This window comes from Trichechus manatus, unplaced genomic scaffold, assembly GCF_000243295.1.
Source record: "Trichechus manatus latirostris isolate Lorelei unplaced genomic scaffold, TriManLat1.0 scaffold00291, whole genome shotgun sequence".
NCBI classification, from domain to species: domain Eukaryota; kingdom Metazoa; phylum Chordata; class Mammalia; order Sirenia; family Trichechidae; genus Trichechus; species Trichechus manatus.
Genome location: NW_004444227.1, coordinates 221,033 through 235,284, shown reverse-complemented (window position 1 = coordinate 235,284; position 14,252 = coordinate 221,033). Strand labels below are relative to the sequence as shown.

The 14,252-nt window shown below is 37.1% G+C and overlaps 1 protein-coding gene across 1 annotated transcript in view; it reads left to right on the top strand.

Moving 5' to 3' along the window:
- Positions 1-14,252, top strand: part of STPG2 (sperm tail PG-rich repeat containing 2) — a 265,153-nt gene that overhangs the window by 204,242 nt on the left and 46,659 nt on the right. The window lies entirely within an intron of this gene.

The window sequence follows — 14,252 nt, the reverse complement described above, 5'->3', positions numbered from 1 at the left end:
GATTTTTTTCTTCCTGTCTTTAATTTTTAGAAAGTTTAGATTTACTTTGGTTTATCTTGTTTGAGGTTCTTAAAACCGTAGGTTTATATCTTTTGTCAAATTTTGGAAGTTTTTAGCCATTATTTTGTCAAATATTTTTCAGCCCTGAACTTTCTCCTTTTGTTTTGAGACTCTGATGACATAAATGTTAGACTTTTTGGTATTTTCCCACAGGTCTCTGAGAATTTTTTTTTTCCATCAATAAGGAAATTACTTGTTTTTAAAAAATCCAAATTCTGACATGGTTCAGAAAAATTTAGCAGGTTTATTTATAATTGTTGTAGAGTTGCTAAAACTTGTTCATTGAGACATTTTGACTTATATTGATGCTTTATGTCCCTACATTTATGTGAAAAATTGACACACAAATGAAAATGGGAGAACTACCAATACCTGATTTCTGTCCCCTATTTTTCCATTTGCAATCATGTACTTAGGTACCTTTTGACTCCATGGGGGAAAACAATATCTATCGTTCAGAACTACCAGTAAGAAGAAGTTAATTTTCTTTTCTTTTTTGAGAATGAAATACTTCCTGTTATAGTAAATTCTTAAGCATGTTCTCCACCTATGCGACATGCTAGCTGGATGTCTTTTGGCACAACTGTTACACATTTGGCATGGATAGGACACAGGTTGGTGTCTTTAAGATTGCCAACCAGATAGGCCTCACATAAATCTTGCAAAGTACCAATAGCTGTGCTCTGGAAGCACAGATCTGTTTTGAAGTCCTGAGCAATTTCTCACCCCAGACGCAGGAAGGGAAGTTTGTGAATCAGAAGTTCAGTGGACTTCTGATAACCTCTAATTTCATGGAGTGCCATAGTACCAGGCCTGTCCCACTGCCGTCGAGTCAGTTCCGACTCACAGCAACCCGGTAGGACAGAGTAGAACTACCCCTTGGGTTCCCAAAGTTGTAAATCTTTTATAGAAGCAGACTGCCACATCTTTCTCCCATGGAATGGCTGGTGGGTTTGAACAACCAATCTTTTGGTTAGCAGTTGAGTGCTTTAACCAGTGCACCACCTGTAACTAAGAGGTCTCTTCACCTCTCCAGTAGAGAGTACACTCTTGCAAGTGGCTTTTGTAGACAGTGGCTCCTGGGCCTTTTACCACCAATGGATTTGCAGGCAGTCTACTTTGTATGAGCTGTGGTGTAGAGACCTTACTTATCCACCTTCTCCTTTGGCTGGAGCTCAGCGAGCTAGAGATAGCACTAGCATTAGGGAGCACTGGCCCTGTTAATCTTTAAAATCCATTCTCTCTTTGTTGTTCTTACTGAATAATTTCTCTTGATCAAATTCACTGATTTTTCCTCTGTCATCTCCATTCTGCCATTTAGCCCATCCAATGCATTTTTTATTTCAGTTATTGTATTTTTCCATGATAAAATTTTCCTTTGACTTTTCTTTATATCTTCTAGATGTTTGCTAAGACTTTCTAATTTTCTATTTGTTTAAAGAATATCATGATTGCTTGTTGGAGCTTTTGTATGATACCTGTTTTAAAATCATCATCAGATAATTCCAACATCTGTTCCATCTTGGTGTTGTCATTTGTTGATTATCTTATTTGATTTGAAATTTTCCTGGTTCTTGGTGAGTCATTTTATATTTTCAGTATTATGGTATGAAATTCTGGTTTCTACTTAAACTTCTATTTTAGCAGGCAGTCAACTAATTTGGGTTTAGAACACACATCTTGGATCACTCTTGTGGGTTGTGGTTCTATGTCGATTTAATTTTTAAAGGCTTTTCTGTGATATTTTATCCTGTCCTGTTTGGGTGCTACACAGTGGTCAGTTTGGAACCTTGACATTATTTTGCATCGTATTTCAATTCTGAAAGCTTTTGCTATGTTGATTCTGATTGGTTTCACCCACAAGCCACTTGGGGTTGTACCGATAACTTCATACACTGATTTAAACCGTCTCTTTCTTCAGCTCCCTCCTTTCCATAATTCTTCTCCCCTACCCACACACTCTAGCTAGGAGGAAGTCAGGTCCTACTTGTTCGCTGTCAGTCACTGAATCTAGAGTGAGGTTGTTTGACAAGACTCTGCCCCATAGTCTCTGCAGAACCTGGTAATGAGTGGAAGGGGGGCTGTCTCATTGGTACAGGCAAGGATGGTCAACAGGGCTCAACCCCAGTCTCCATAGCACCTAGTAGGGAAGGAACAGGGTGCAGCTTCTCTGGAGTAGAGCAAATATAGTAAAAAATCCTGCTGGTCTTTCTTCTTCCTGGTTCTATGGTTAGACAGAACAGGCTTTTCTGTGGCCTTTTTTTTCCCGCCTTCTGTGTCTTTTGATGTGTCCAGGTTGTGAGCTACTCTAGTGTCAAGGCTAGGAGGCATAAGAGGAAAGAAACCCCAGAGAAGTCACTGTCAAGTCTTCCTTTGAGTCCTGAGGTTCCCAGCCAGTCCACTTTATTTTGTTCATCTTATAGAATTTTCTGATAGCTGTATTTTGTAATATTGTAATAATTGTAATTAGCAGGAGGATTATGGTGGAATGTGCTTATTCTATCTTGTCTAGAACTAGAAGTCCTCCATTTACTTTTCACAGTTCTCAGACAGCTGCTCCATGCAGTCTGTCTAGGGTTTTTAGATGCCTCAAGTGACGAGGTAGATTGTGCTTATCCCATCTTAACCAGAACAAGAACTCTTCTATTTGATGTTTTTTAATACTAATATAAAAGTATATATTTTTAAAATTTTATTTTACAATTATTTGTTGCTGGTTCTTTGAAATGTATTTTTGGCTATTGACCTTATATCCAGTGATTTTGCCTAATTCACGTATTAATTCTAGTAGTTAATTTGCAGTTTACTTTAGATTATTTACATATAAAACCATATAATCTATGGAAAATAACTTTTATGTCTTCCTCTACACTCCCTTTGCCTTCTATTATTATTTTTTGGTGTACTGGTACTGACTAGGACCTACAGTCAGATGTTGAATAAAAATGATTAGAGTGAACTTCCTTATTTTGTTTCTGAATTTATGGGGAGTGTTTCAGTATTTCACTATATTGTATAATATACTTGGTAATTTTGTAAAAAAAAATATCATTTAAATAGGTTCTCCTCTTATTTTGCTAAGCATTTATGTTAGGAATATGTACTAAATGTTATTAAATATTTTTTCCACATCTATTGGGATGCTCATCCTTTTTCTTCTTTATTTTTCTCACATGTTAAATTACACTGATTGAGATATGAATATTAATCATTCTTATATACTTGGAATAAAAACTTTTTGTTCATCCTGCATTATCCTTTTTATATGTCACAGCACTTTATTTGCTAATATTTTATTTAAGATTTTTGTTTCTATGTTCGGGGGGAGATTAGTCTGTGATTTTCCTTTTTAGTAATTTCATTGTCAGGCTTGATGTAATGAATAGTTATGGTTATCTCATAAAGTAAGTTGATAAGTGTTACCTCTTTTTCTATTTTTTAGAGCAGTTTGCATAAGATTGGTGTTTTTCCTTTAATGTTTCCTGAATTTACTGGTGAAGCCATATAAGGCTATCTTTTTTTTTTTATTATATGAGATAGTTTTAGATAATAGATTATTCCTTAATAGATTTAGGTACTGTTCTGATTTTTCTATTTTTTTTTCTTTCACCAGTTTTTTCCCATTTATTTACATTTCCAAATATATTTACATAAAGTTATTTATAACATCCTCTTATTTTTAAAATGTATGTAGGATGTATAATGATGCCTACTTTTTATTTCTAATAATGATAATTTATAGTTTTTCTCTCTTGGTTGATCAGTCTTGCGAGATATTTTATAAATTTTATCGATCTTTTCAAATAACTACCTTGTGGCTTTGGTGATTTTCTGTTTCATTTTTCTTGTTGTCTTTATTATTCTACTTTTCCCACTTTATTTAAGTTTAATTTGCTGCTCTTGTTCTATATACTTTTTTTTTATTATTGTACTTTAGGTGAAAGTTTACAGCTCAAGTTAGTTTCTCATACAAGTATTTATATACACATTGTTATGTGACCGTAGTTGCTATCTCTATAATGTGACTGCAGATTCCTGCTTTCCACCTGGATTTCCCACGTCCATTCAGCCAGCTCCTATCCCTTTCTGCTTTCTTATCTCGCCTCTGGACAGGAGCTGCCCATTTAATTTCATATACCTACTTGAACTAAGAAGCACACTATTCATGAGCATCATTTTATGTCTTATGGTCCAGTCTATTCTTTATTGAAAAGTAGGCTTTGGGAATGGTTTTAGTTCTTGGTTAACAGAGAGTCCAGGGGCCATGTCTCTTTGGATTTCTCCAGTCTCAGTCAGACCATTAAGTCTGATGGTTTTACTAGAATTTGAGTTCTGCACCCCACTTTTCTCCTGCTCCGTTAGGGACTCTCCGTTGTGTTCCCTGTCAGGGTGGTCATTGGTGGTAGCTCTCTCCGTTGTGTTCCCTGTCAGGGTGGTCATTGGTGGTAGCTGGGTATTATTTGGTTCTTCTGGTCTCAGGCTGATTGAGTCTCTGGTTTATGTGGCCCCTTTTGTCTCTTGGGCTAATATTTTCCTTGTGCCTTTGATGTTCTTCCATTTTCCTTTCTCCAGGTGGTTTGGGACCAATCGATGCATCTTAGATGGCCACTTGCTAGCTTTTAAGACCCTAGACGCCACTCACCAAAGTGGGATGCAGAACATTTTCTTAATAAAGTTTGTTATGGCAATTGACTCAGACACCTGTCCCTGCTACACTATCCCTTGAAGTATTTGGTTGTGTTCAGAAAACTTCTTAGCTTTTGGTTTAGTCCGGTGGTGCTGACTTCCCCTGTATTGTGTGTTGTCCTTCCCTTTACCTAAGACAATTCTTGTCTGCTATCTAGTTGGTAAATAACCCTCACCCTCCTTCTGCACCCTCATAACCCTCAAAGAGTGTTTTCTTCTGTGTTTAAACCTTTTCTTGAGTTCTTATAATAGTGGTCTCATACAATATTTGTCCTTTTTGCAGCTGACTAATTTCGTTCAGCATAATGCCTTCCAAATTCATCCATGTTATAAGATGTTTCATCAATTCATTGTTATTCTTTATCATTGCATAGTATTCCATTGTGTGAATATACCATAATTTGTTTACCCATTTGTCCGTTGATGGGCACCTAGGTTGTTTCCATCTTTTTGCTATTGTGAACAATGCTGCAGTGAACATGAGTGTGCATATATCTATTCGTGTGATGATGGCTCTGATTTCTTTAGAATATATTCCAAGGAGTGGAATTGCTGGATTGTATGGTACGTCTATTTCTAGCTTTTTAAGGAAGTGCCAAATCGATTTCCAAAGTGGTTGTACCATTTTACATTCCCACCAGCAGTCAGCAGTATATAAGTGTTCCAGTCTCTCCACAACCTCTCCAACATTTATTATTTTGTGTGTTTTGGATTAATGCTAGCCTTGCTGTTGTCAGATAGTGTCTCATTATAGTTTTGATTTGCATTTCCCTAATGGCTTATGATGGTGAGCATTTCCTCATGTATCTGTTAGCCGCCTGAATGTCTTCTTTGGTGAAGTGCCTGTTAATGTCCTTTGCCTATTTTTTAATTGGGTTATTTGTCTTTTTGTGGTTGAAGTTTTGCAATATCTTGTAGATTTTAGAGATTAGACCCTGATAGGATATGTCGTAGCCAAGATTTTTATCATAGACTGTAGAATGTCTTTTACTCTTTTGGTAAAGTCTTTTGATGAGCATAAGTGTTTGATTTTTAGGAGCTCTCAGTTATCTAGTTTCTCTTCTGGTGTTTGTGCATTGTTAGTTATGGTTTGTATTCTGTTTATGCCATGTATTAGGGCCTCTAACATTGTCCCTATTTTTTCTTCCATTATCTTTATTGTTTTCTAAGTTTAAACCAATCTTTTATTCTTTATATCTCCTTGACTTCCTCTCTCTATGAAAGATCTATGACTACATTTAATCCCCCTTTTTTATTTTAAAGTTGTCATATTTTACATATTGTTGTCTCTGTTTCCCTATTTTCAGTGTTTTAGGTTTGATTTATTTTTGCGTCTTCCCTATCTGGGTTGATATCTGGTTGTTCTGTCCTGTGTTCTAGTCTTGGGTTGTTGTCTTATGTTACTGGTTTTCTAACTGGAGGACTCCCTTTAGTATTTCTTGTAATTTTGGTTTGATTTTTACAAATTCCCTAAACTTCTGTTTATCTGGAAATGCCCTAATTTCACCATCATATTTGAGAGACAGTTTTGCTGGATTGATATAATTCTTGGCTGGCAATTTTTTTTCCTTCAAGGCTTTATATATGTCATCCCATTGCCTTCTTGCCTGCATGGTTTCTGCTGAGTAGTCCGAGCTTAGTCTTGTTGACTGTCCTTTGTAGACGACTTCGTTTATCCCTAAACCAAAAAAACAAATCCGTTGCCATTGAGTCGATTCCAACTCATAGCGACCCTATAGGACAGAGTGGAACTGCCCCATAGAGTTTCCAAGCAGCACCTGGTGGATTCGAACTGCCAACCTTTTGGTTAGCGGCCGTAGCACTTAACCACTATGCCACCAGGGTTTATCCCTAGCCACTCTTAAAATTCACTCTTTATCTTTGGTTTTGGTAAGTTTGATTATAATATGTCTTGGTGAACTTCTTTTGGCATCTACCTTGTGTGGGTTTCGGTGAGCTTCTTGGATAGATATCTTTTCATCTTTCATGATGTTAGGGAAGTTGTCCACCAACAAATTGTCAACAATTCTGTCTGTATTTTCTGTTATCCCCCACTGTTTTGGTACTCCAATCACTCGTAGGTATTGTTCTTTATAGAGTCTCACATAATTCTTAGGGTTTCTTCATTTTTTAAAATTCTTTTATCTGACTTTTCCTCAAATAAGTTGGAGTCAAGTGCTTTATCTTCAGTGTCACTAATTCTGACTTCCATTGCCTCAATTCTGCTCCTATGACTTTCTATTGAGTTGCCTAATTCTGAAATTTTATTGTCAATTTTTCGGGTTTCTGTTTGCTGTCTCTCTGTGGATTCTTGTAGCCTGTTAAGATTTGTCATTATGCTCTTGTATAACCTTCTTAAGTTCCTCTATTGCTTTGTCTGTGTGTTCCTTGGCTTCTTCTGCATTTTGAATGATCTCCTTCCTAATCTCTTGAAGAGTTCTGTATATTAATCTTTTGAATTCTACCTCTGGTAATTCCAAGAAGTTATCTTCCTCTGGAAGGTTTCTGGATTCTTTGTTTTGATGGCTTGCTGAAGCCATCATGGTCTGCCTCTTTATGTGATTTGATATTGACTGTTGTCTCCGAGCCATCAATAAGTTATTATATTTATTTATTTTATATTTGCTTACTGTGTCCTAGCTTCTTGTTTTGTTTTGTTTTGATATACCCAATTAGGCTGCTGTGTGAGCTAGTTTGATTATTGGCATCTTTGAAGCTCTCATGTCCTGTCTCCAGGTGGCTAGAGCTGTTACTAGGTATGTGAGCTCAGAAGTCCATTTACTTTTCTTTTGTGGATTCAGCTCAGGTGTCCAGGTCATTGGTCATGAAGTGTGTGGTGCAGGCTCTCACCTACAGTCCTACATGGGCAGGGGTGATTGGTGTAGAGACAGGTATCTGGCTGTAGTAGGGGGTCATGCACTGATCAAGGCAGGGGGCTGAATACTCCCTGTTCCCTAGAGTGCGTAGATGGGTGGGTTTTGCAGCCGGACTTTGGGCACCCAATGCTGTTGGCTATAAAGACTAGGAGCACCACTTATTCTTGGACCCCTGTCACAGGTGGTTCGCTAGAGTGGGTGGAGCCACCAGTTCTCAGGCCCCTGATGTGCGTAGGTGAGGACCCTGCTTAATGAGCATGGCGGTGTCAAATGTCACAAATCTGCTACTCACCCTTATAGCTGTTACAGATGAAAATAGGCTTCATGTATATACCCTGTTGTATTATGGTAATGAGGGCCTACACTGTTGAAATGGGCCCACTCAGAACTATGCAGGGATGAAAGGCATTCAAAGTCTGTGGACCCCTTATGCCTGTGCCTAGGTAAAAGGGCTGTGCCTACCCTGAGTTCCTGGCTTAGGGGTGCTGGCAGATTATTTTTTCCTGTTTGTTAATTTGTTCCCTCTCTAAATTCGGGAGAATGGCTCAGGTCATGTGACAGGTCCTACTTGTGGCCCAGGGGGTGCAGCAATCGCTGCAGCTGGACCGGGACCCGGAGCAGAGTGGGGAGTGGGCCGGTAAATGGGAGAGAGGCACTTCCAAAAAGGGTTGTTTTTTTTTTTAAATTTGGTGATCTGTGCAGTAGATTAGACGCTTATACTTAATCTTTCACTGATTGAGTGCCATTTCTCACTGGATCTGGAGGCTTGAGCAGACTCTCTGCTGCTCGGTCTCTCCTGATGTGGAAAACGTGTACCAAGTGCCACTGCTTGCCTCACCCCTTGTGCGCTAGACGATCCAGTCTGCAGTGTGCTGGTGCTGGCCTGGTCTAGTCTGACAACTCCTCACTGCTTCTGAACCATCTCTCCTTCCCCCGCCACTCAGTCTGATTCCTCAGCTTTGTCTTTGATGTTTAGGGTTCCTAGATTGTCACATATAATTGATTCACTTGTTTTTTTGGGTCTTTGTTGTAAGAGGGACCATAGGAAATATCTGACTACTCTGTCATCTTGGCCCCACCTCCTCTTTTTCTGTATTCTTAATTTACTGCTTAGATATTTGATTTTCAGCCTTTCTTCTCCATATTTTCTGTTTAAATCTCACTTTGTCTGTACCACACACATTTTGTCCTACCATATTTTCATTATCATTTACTTCAAAATATTTTATACTTTCTATTGTAATTTTTTGTTTGACTCAATAGGTTTTTAGAATTATGCTGCTTAATTTCCAAATGTTTATAAATTTTCTATTCTCTGTTTTTGGATTCCCAACTTAATTCCACTGTTGTCAAAGATATGATATATATAATTTAAATCTTTCAGAATTTGTGTGAGACTTATTTTTTAGACTATCACGTGGTCTCTTTTGGTAAGCGTTTCATGAATAGCTGAAAAGAATGTGTATTTTGCAGTTATTGGGTGCGGTGTCCTAAATATGCCAGTCATCTCAAGTTTGTTAACTGTGTTGTCCAAATCTTTCATATTTTTAGTTTATGTCTGCTACTTCTATACGTTACATAGACAATTATGCAAAAATTTCAAACTTGCAGTCTGCATTTTCTTAACTTCCCTCTTGTCTTTTTTCAAAATTAAAACAAAATGAAAAAGTTTGATGGTTAATTTCAACTCCTGAATCCATCCTTTCTCCATATTCTCTCCTTTGCTTCCATTTTAAAAATATACAAGTAATAAATGAATTTTTATGAGTGTAAAAATGTAATTGAATCATAAAATGTAACAAATTTTTTCTCACCATTTCTCTCTTGCCTCACATCTTTCCAGAGGTTTGTCTGTGTTTTGATTTTAAGTATATGATGCCATCATTGCGCTCAAGTAGTTTGCAGCCTAATAATTAAACATTTTTAATTACAGAGTAGGCAGTCTCATGAAAAATTAAATGTCTCATTGTGGAGATTATTTTAAGCAAGGGCTAAGTGATGGTACTGGTATTTTACCATACTTTTGACATTTACACAATGACCCTTTACACTGATTTTATGATTAAACATTTAATTTTTTAAATTTGCATGTTAATTCAGCAATTAAAGTCCAGAGGTTCAAGTTTTAGAAAGAAGTGAAAATGTTTTTTTAAAGTCTTTATTTCTTTTAATATTTTTTACTGATTCTGTAATGGATGAAACTTATTGGTCTATTAAATTTTTTTTATTCATAAGAGTAATACATGATCATTAAAGAAATTTTGTAGATGGAAAAGGAGAACAAAAAAGTGTACGCAGTAAACTATAACAGTAGTAACTGTTAATGTGTTATAAATTTTCTTATAACATTAGTTATGAAAAGATCTTTCATATTCATTGTTTTGTAATAATTGTAATAATAAAATAATTAAAAACTTGTCTTCCATTAAGACTGTATCATTAACATTTTATGTTAGAAAGCACTTTTGACTATCATCATTTAATGACTACAGAATATAGAAGTCTTTGATTTGATGTGAGAGATGCATTGTTAAGATGTGCTATAATTCAACTCTCAACTAATTTAATATTAATTTTCACATAGGAATAAATATAAAGTGATGGATGCATGCATATTCAACAACCGTTCCTTGCAATTTAAGAACACATCAGTGATATTAATTTTGTAACTATATTAGCCATATTTTACTTTTTTAAAATTTTCCATCATTCTACCTAGTTATGTAATTATTTTTCAGATCAAACATCTGTGGCATCTGTTTTTGTTTACTTTTGATACTGTTTACTTGTGATTTTTCTCTTATTTTTCATGTGTGTCCTGATTTGTATAGGTATCTTTAAGGGGTGGTTGACACTTTTCCTTCAATTGGAACGTTATAGGCTTCATTAGTTCTGGACATAAATTTTTATATTAATTTTATGTTTCTTGATTTAAGTTAAACATGATAATCAGCATCATTCTCTCCCTCTTGCCACATTGATTGGTTCAGGGGGAAATAGGAACTAAGTTGGCCCAGAGAATAGCCTAGGATTGTGTTCTGTGGTTGGAGAAATTGAAGCTTTCTCTTATTTGGATGGTATAGCATGTAGATATAAGGCTACTGCCATTATACTACCATGAAGAAAACCTGCTTGCAGATAGAGTTGACACGTGGAAGGGGATTGGGCCTAGAGACTCAGAGATAAATGGAATAGAAATCCTGCTTAAGTCACACCTGAAGCCCACTCTTCTTCTAAAGTAGTCGTATTTAATCTATGTGCACATTAGAGGTCATCTGGGAACCTGTAAGAAGTAAATATAGTAAATATCTGGAGTACCCAAGAACACTTAAATCATTATCACGGGGGAGGGGGCAAAGAGCCCTGGAGGTGCCGTGGTTAGTCACCCAGCTGCTAACTGAAAGGTCAACAGTTTGAACTCACCAGCCCCTCTGCAGGAGAAAGATGTGGCAGTCTGCTTCTGTAAAGATTTATAGCCTTGGAAACTCTATGGGGTAGTTCTACTCTTTCCTGTAGGGTCATTATGAGTCGGAATTGACTGGATGGCAAAGGGTTTTTGTTTTAGTTTTTTTGGGGAGGCCACTGAGATTTGGACTCTGGCATTAAAAACAAAACAAAACAAAACAAAATTCCCCAGATGATTCTAATGGGCAGACAGGGTTTAGAACCATTGCTCTAGGTCTTTCAGTAATATGAGTCAATAATTTACTTTACCTTCCCTTGCGTTTTTATTTTTATTTTACTTTACTTTAGATGAAGATTTACAGAACAAACTAGTTTCTCATTAAACAGTTAGTACATATATTGTTTTATGACATTGTTTAACAACCCCACGACATGTCAACACTCTCCCTTCTCGATCTTTGGTTCCCTATTACCAGCTTTCCTGTTCCTTCCTGCCTTCTAGTCCTTGCCCCTGGGATGTTGTGCCCCTTTAGTCTCGTTTTATTTTATGGGCCTGTCTCGTCTTTGGCTGAAGGGTGAACCTCGGGGGTGACTTCATTACTGAGCTTGGAAAGGGTGTCCGGGGGCCATACTCTTGGGGTTTCTCCAGTCTCTGTCAGGCAAGTAAATCTGACCTTTTTTTGTGAGTTACAATTTTGTTCTACATTTTTCTCCAGCTCTGGCTGGTACCCTCTGTTGTGATCCCTGTCAGAGCAGTCACTGGTGGTGGCTGGGCACCATCTAGTTGTACTAGACTCAGACTGGTGGAGGCAATGGTACCTGTGGTCCATTAGTCCTTTCGACTAATCTTTTCCTTGTATCTTGTTTTCTTTGTTCTCCCATGCTCCCAAAGTGGTGAGACCAGTGGAGTATCTTAGATACTGCTCACAAGCTTTTAAAACCCCAGATGCTACTCACCAAGGTAGAAGGTAGAACATTTTCTATATAGACTATGTTATGCCAGTTGAGCTAGATGTTCTCCGAGACCATAGTCCCCACAGCGCTCAGCCCAGCAGTTTGGTCCCTCAGAGAGTTTGGATGTGTCTGTGGAGCTTCCATGACCTTGCCTTGTACAAGTTGTGCTGGCTTCCCCAGTATTGTGTACTGTCTTACCCTTCACCAAAGTTACCACTTATCTATTGTCTATTTAGTGTTTTTTCTGCCCCCCATCCCTCCTCTCCCTTGCAACCATCAAAGATTGTTTCTTTTTGTGTGTAAACCGTTTCATGAGTTTTTACAATAGTGATCTCATACAATATTTGTCCTTTTGTGATTGACTTGTTTCACTCAACATTATGCCCTCCAGATTCATCCATGTTATGAGATGCTTCGCAGATTCATCATTGTTCTTTATTGTTGCATAGTACTCCATTGTGTGTATGTGCCATAGTTTGTTTATCCATTCATCTGTTGATGGGCTTCTAGGTTGTTTCTGTCTCTTTGCTATTGTGAACAATGCTGCAATGAACATGAGTGTGCCTATGTCTATTCGTGTGATGGTTCTCATTTCTCTAGGATAGATTCCTAGGAGTGGGATTGCTGGATCATGTGGTATTTCTATTTCTAGCTTTCTAAGGAAGTGCCATATTGTTTTCCAAAATGGTTGTAACATTTTACATTCCCATCAGCAGTGCATAAGAGTTCTGATCTCCCCGCAGCTCCTCCAACATTTGTTATTTTCTAGTGTTTTTTATTTGTGCCAGTAATGCCAGGGTGAGATGGTATCTCACTGTGGTTTTGATTTGAATTTCTAAAATGGCTAATGATTGTGAGTATTTCCTCATGTGTCTGTTGACCGCTTGAATGTCTTCTTTGGTGAAGTGTCTGTTCATATCCTTTGCCCATTTTTTAATCAGATTATTTGTATTTTTGTTGTAGAGATGTTGGATTTTCTTGTAGATTCTAGAGATTAGACTTTTGTCTGATTTGCAGTGGCCAAAATTTTTTTCTCAGTCTGTAGGTTCTCTTTTTACTCTTTTGGTGACTTCTTTTGATAAGCATAAGTATTTAATTTTTAGACTATCCCAGTTTTCTAGCTTATCTTCTGGAGTTAGTGTGTTGTTGGTTATGGTTGTATCCTGCTAATGTCGTGTATTAGGGCCTCTAGCATTGATCCTGTTTTTTCTTGTATGAATATTATAGTTTTTGTCTTTGTATTTAGGTCTTTGATCCATTTGGAATTAGTTTTTGTATATGATGTGATGTATGGGTCCTGTTTCATTTTTTTTTGCAGATAGACATCCAGTTTTTCCAGCACCATTTGTTAAAGAGACTGTCTTTTCCCCATTTGATGGACTTCAGGCCCTTGTTGACAATCAGATGACTGTAGGTGAATGGAGTTACATCTGGGTTCTATTTCTGTTCCATTGGTCAATGTATCTGTTGTTGTACCAGTACCAGGCTGTTTTGATTACCGTAGCTGTGTAATAGGTTCTGAGGTCAGTTAGTGAGAGTCCTCCTACTTTGTTCTTCTTCTTCTATAGTGCTTTACTTATTCGAGGCTTCTTCCCTTTCAATATAAAGTTAATGATTAAGTTTTCCATCTCTTTAAAGAATGTTGTTGGTATTTGGATTGGGATTGCATTGTATTTGTAAATTTCTTTGGGTAGAATCGTCATTTTCACAATGTTGAGTCTGCCTATCCATGAGAATGGTATGTGTTTCCATTTATGTAGATCTCTTTTGGTTTCTTATAGTAGTGTTTTGTAGTTTTCCTTGTATAGGTCTCTTACATCTCTGGATAGATTTATTCCTGAGTATTTTATTTCTTTAGGGGCTATCATAAACCGTATTGTTTTCCTGATTTCTTTTTCATCAGTCTCTTTATTGGTGTATAGGAGTCCAACTGATTTTTGTATGTTTGTCTTGTATCCTGCTACTCTGCTGAATCTTTTTATTAGTTCCAGTGGTTTTCTTGTGGAGTCTTTTGGGTTTTCTACGTATAGTATCATATCATCCATGAATAGGGACAGTTTAACTTCTTCATTACCAGTTTGGATGTCCTTTATTTATTTTTGTTGCCTTATATATTGTTCTAATTAGGATTTCCAGTACAGTGTTAAATAGTTTTGGTATAAAGGGCATCCTTGTCTTGTTCTTGTTCTCAAGGGGAATGTTTTCAGCCTCTCTCCATTAAGAATGATGTTGGCCAATTTGTAGTAACTGTTAAATGGGAGACTATTTTGT